Source organism: Austrofundulus limnaeus, unplaced genomic scaffold, assembly GCF_001266775.1.
Source record: "Austrofundulus limnaeus strain Quisiro unplaced genomic scaffold, Austrofundulus_limnaeus-1.0 Scaffold558, whole genome shotgun sequence".
NCBI classification, from domain to species: domain Eukaryota; kingdom Metazoa; phylum Chordata; class Actinopteri; order Cyprinodontiformes; family Rivulidae; genus Austrofundulus; species Austrofundulus limnaeus.
The window spans coordinates 78,586-84,336 of NW_013952960.1; the positions used below are offsets into that span (position 1 = coordinate 78,586).

The 5,751-nt window shown below is 38.6% G+C and overlaps 1 protein-coding gene across 1 annotated transcript in view; it reads right to left on the reverse strand.

Annotated features, from left to right (window-relative positions):
- LOC106530786 (copine-8) overlaps positions 1-5,751 on the reverse strand; it is a gene marked incomplete at both ends in the record, with an annotated part of 87,740 nt that overhangs the window by 73,735 nt on the left and 8,254 nt on the right.

The following is a 5,751-nucleotide window of genomic DNA, read 5'->3' on the forward strand; positions in this document are numbered from 1 at the left end:
CACACACACACACACACACACACACACACACACACACACACACACACACACACACACGTTGTTTTTCCTATCCCTGTAGGATCCTTGCATTGACTTGCATTCATTTTCCAGTCATTTCTATAGCCTAACCATGACCCTTTACCCTAAACCTAACCCCACAGCCAAAATCAGCATCTGTACCCATAGGGACCAGGCTTTGGTGCATTTGGAGCATTGAGTCCCCGCAAGGCTGTTTTCTGGGAAGTGGTCCCCACAATGTAGCAAAAACATGTCTACACACATCCTTGTACTTCCTTTAAACTGAGAACTTTGTACTGTCTTCTGTTCATTTCTGGGGCAGCTGTGGCAGAGTGGTTAGGGGAGTTGTCCTGTAACCGGAGGGTTGCCCGTTCGATCCCCCATTCCAGCAGTCGTTGTGTCCTTGGGCAAGATACATGAACCGCCTTGCCTATTGATGGTGGTCAATGCTGGTGCATGACAGCCCTGCCTCTGTCAGTGTGCCCCAGGGCAGCTGTGGCTACAATGTAGCTTACCACCATCAGGGTGTGAATGTGTGAATGACTGTAGTGTAAAGCGCTTTGGGGTCCCCATGGGGCTTGATAAAGTGTGATCTAAGTTCAGTCCGTTCACCATTTTTAACTACATTTATGCCTAACCCAGGCTTTTTCCAAAACTCTAACAATTACTAGTTTACTCATAACCCTAACTTTAACCAAAACTTAATTCATACCATACATCTAAAGCTAACTAGTAGAGCACAGTAGAGCTGCAAAAAAATTACAGGACTGGGAAAATGTCCTCACTTCCCAAAGATGACCTCACTTTGTTGGTTAAAAACATGACTGTCCTCACAGTGTTTACACAAGAACCATCACATCGAAACGAGGATTAAATCTAAAAGTGGTATAAGGAGAAAAAGGCAAATATAGTGTTTTGACTAAAATGTTAACAAAAATTGCATTTTCTCAAAATAATGAATAAATGCCTTATCAATGTATCATTTGAATGAACTGAGAAATTTAAATCATAAAACAAAATTTTGAAGCACTTTTTTGAGCAGTAGCAACAAAAAAAATATTTTGAGGAAAAACACCTTAAAATTTTGAGATTTTCCCTGTGAGTTAGCATTAACTGTGTTTCTTTTTAGCTGGGAAATCTCAATATTCAATTATGATTTGAGGTTTCCTCTTTATAAGGACATCAAAAACTCCTCAATAAAATGACATAAAATTAGGATTCAGACCAAATATTTATATTTTATTGTAACCAACAAGACAAATTAAGTCATATTTATGGATTTAATTATGATATCAGAATGATCCAGGTATCAAAATGTAGCTTTTGAAGCCAAGAATCTGAAAATGTAATTAGGTCATTTTGAACAAATTTGACTTAATCCTCATTTCGATGTGATGGGTCACATATAAATTCTGTTATTCCCACTAGGGTTGGGCATAATCGTATCGTGTGCAATTAATCGTCAGAAAAACATTAATCGATTATTTTTTGGCAGTTGACGATTAATGTGATTAATGCCACCAGGCAGACTAACCGCTTGGTGTTCCTCTCTGATTCAAATATGACCAACATTAAAAAAGTTGTGTAATTTTTTTTTTATCTATCAACACAATTTAAAGTTTGATGTATAGCCTGAAGTCTGTAATTTTGACACAATTTGGAACAGATTTTTACGAAGAGCCAATTTTATCCCCATAAATTGGTCATGTGACCAGGACACAAGGGTGTCCAGGGACTCTGGGGGATTAATCGTCAAATTAATCGTTATCGGCTAAATACCACAATTAATCGTGATTAATTTTTTTGCCAATATTGCCCAACCCTAATTCCCACAACAACCAGCCTTTCAAACAAAGGAAAAAGGTTGTAGACTTGCAAATGATTATAGATAGTATATTGTTTTATGAGTAGGTAGTTTTTTTTAAGTATTTCATGATTGTATGATTATATGTGGTAAGACAGGCTAAGGTTTTATGTGTGACTTATTTTATTAGGTGTTTTAATGTGTCTGAGCCTCTATCATCTATTCTGTTACAACTCGTGACAAAGTATTTTTAATCTTGAATGTGCCTGATGGGCTTAGCTGCAGTGGTCATGCAGTGTCAGCAAGATCACAGTTACATCCAAAATGGTGAAAAACTAATGTTTCTTTGGACCTTGGATGTTATTCGTTTAACTTCTGCATGCTGTTTTTTTTGCAACTTCAGTAGAAAACAAAACTGAATGTTAGTTTCTTAATTTCTGCATCATCAGTGGCTTTTTTATACTATAGTAAGGAAGAAAAAGAAAAAGTAGAACAGAAATATAAAAACAATAAAGAGAGAAACCGAATGAAATTATACAATATGTGAAATGAACACCAATAACACACAGGACACCACACCCAACATCTGACCATCAGCAAATGAAGAGAACAAACACCCAGCAACCAAACTTAAACAGATGTATGCACACATACCCATATGCACATTTATAAACATATACCCACATATATACACATCCACACCTACGTTCAATAATTATAACCTCGTTAACTAATATACACAAAACACACACACCTATACACACAATCAGGCACCAGCAACCACATGCAGAACCCACAGGGCAAACAGCTACGACCATAGGCCCCCGCCACACTGGAGCAGAACCAGGCATGGACACAGAGACCCGGATCCACAGGGTGCACCCCCCCCCCACCCGACAGGGCCAGAGGACCCAAGCCCCACCAGGCAGTCACTAGACCGAGCCGGCACATGCCCAAGCACCCAGCCCCAGACATTGAGAGCCACCAGCGCACCAGCAGGCAGAGGCACATCTGCATGCTGTAAAAGGGTGAGTACCACAAAGTATCTGCAATATATTGTAATGTAGGCCCCTGTGCATGTGCTATTTTACAGCAGTGAGTTATTTTACATCTCTGTTGGGGGTTCCCCCAAAAATCTCCCCTTTGCCCTTTTTGCAGCATAAGGGCCAGTCCGACCGAGCCCAGCATGGGTTCAAACTACATATTCCAGCCCAATTTCAGGAACCCTAAGACCTGAGGCCGGGCTGCTTGGCCAGATTTGACATCATCTACCTCTTGTCTTCGGCATCACACTGCTGGACAGTCCGATAGAGTCTCTGGTACCTTTCCTTTGAGCTTGATGTTGTCTATTGTGGTGTCGCAAATAAAATGGCATATAAGATTTGCCCATTTTTATATTGGTCTCCGCCCGCAACGAGGCAGCACTCTGCTCAAAGCATACAAAACAAGGGCCGAGGTAGAAAAAAATCCAGGCTCGCTGTGGACTGGGCAGGCCGGACATTAGGATACAAAAATGCCAGACCATATTTCAGAAACCCCTGGTTTCAGAGAGAACAAAGGCTGGTGTTGTGTACACTATCCACCAAATCGCAGCAAAAACCTTGAAGTTTCACACCAAATCTGCATCATACACACTGAAGAGGTCTACGTTAAAGATGGAATAAAACAAAATCTACTGAAAGACATTTTTGGGCACATATATACTGCAATGTTAATGATGTAATCAAATATATATGAACTATATGGTTAATTTAGACAAAATAAAATTTTCACAAGTTGGCATAAGTTTTCTAAAACATTATAGTGCAACAGGTTCTTCAAGTGCAAATACCCACACAGAGGCTCTCCCAGGTTCATGTACACATCTGGTACCAACACTACAACATTTTATACAAAAAAACAAAAAAACAAAAAAAAAAGGAATTTATGATGATCTTGTGACATGAAATTCTGATTATGGAGACAACACCTTCGGAGGCAACATGCATCATCATCATCATCATCATCATTACCTGCAACACTAATTATTTGTAAATTTATGCTTGAGTTAATATGAGCTGCTACAGACTGATGAAACGACACGAGAGAATTAATCACGGATTTATTCATCGTTAAGACTGTGAGTGAAAATTATAGTTTCAAAATCAGATCTGATTATTTCAATTTTTTCCTCAAATAACTGTCATCATTTAGACCAGAGATGATGGTACACACACACACTGTACTATCACTAACATAGGTTGATTTTTTTCCCTAACGCATAGGGTTAAAAATAACACTGTGTCTTAGATGCAAAGTAAGCTTCTGTCCCTGCACATGGTGTGACTGTAGAAGTGTTCAGACCTGTCTAAAGACATCAAATAAACTAAAACTATGAATGACACAGACAGCAACTAGCCAAAATTTAAAACCACTAACAGACAAAGATGAAGTCAAATGTTGAAGCTTCTATTTTAAATGAAAGATATTCAGACATAGAAAGAATCCAAACTATAACTAGAAAATTAAAGCCATAAACTACATCTCCCATTATGCATGTTGTTTATTTTAACCATAAAATTACAGCATTTCATCACTAGATGATGATGCACATGGTTGAAAATTAGCCAGCAGACAGTGGAATTTACCATTTAAAATCTTAGTTTTGCTGCATTTTTGCCAGCTACTATATTGGAAAGTGGGAATTTCCCATTTATAAAGTTGTAAATTTAAACTGGAACACCCCTCCAGTGGGAATTCTCTGTCGAAAAGTGGGAGAGTTCAGAATTCAAGATGCCGGCAGCTACTCACCACAACTCAACAGTGAGTAAAAGTCATAGTTTTATTTTTAATGGTACTTCTGTATTATTTGTTTCATATTTTGTCAGCCGTACACACAGTACTTTTAAATGTATATGCTGTAAGAGGACCTGCCAAAACACTGGGCCGCCTGCAAGAACATGTTCGTATTCTTATCCAAAATTTCTTCATAAGCATATTTCTTCATATGCTTCTTTATATGTTGGTTTGCCAAGTTTGGGCAGAAAGACAATCTTTGCTGTTCTCCACCCAACTGGTACATAGCCATTTGCTAGACAAGCAACATATATTCTAGTAATTGTGTCCAGGAGCAATTCCAGTCCTCTTTGGAGAAGAGCTGGGAAAATACCATCTGGACCACAAGCTTTGAATGGGTCAAACATATTAATTGCCCATTTTACTTTTCCTTTACTAATAATACTTGCATCTCTGTTCCAGTTGTCCTCTGTTGGGTTTAAGTTAGCAACTGTGACAGGCTGTTCAGTCTCTTCTGCCCCAGGAAAGTGTACCTGGAGGAGATGCTGAAGCACACTTGTCTGTGTGACTGTTGATACTTCTGGTGGAATAATGAAGGATAGATAGTTGACTGGATCCTTTCTGAGAAGTTTGTAAAGTTTAGAAAAGGCACTAGGCCCTTTAATATCTTCACAAAACTTTGTCCAAGAAAGTCTCTTACAGTCCCTTAAAACACTTTTAAGGGAATGAGGACCCCTTACAAGTGTGAAACGTTTCCAGGGACCCCCTCATTAACCCCATGCTGTTTTAGAAATAATTTACTGTCATTTTAACCCCTAAATATTATGAGAATATTATGTTTTTGTTTGGTTTAGTATGTTTGTTTTACTAGTGCATTGTTCCTCATGTTCATTTTACAAATAAAATCCAAAATAACCATTTATTGAAAATTTTTGAGGACCCCCAAGACAGGACTTGTGGACCCCTGGGGGTCCTGGGATCCCAGTTTGAGAATCTCTAGTATACAGACACAGAAATAAAAATCTAAATCATATTCATCTCTCTCTAGTCCTGCTCCAGTTTTTCGTTGGTCAAATATTCTTAATTTTAGTGTAAACAACTGTGTTACATAGTTTTCAATTATTCAGAAGGGGAGCAGTCGCACACCGCACCCC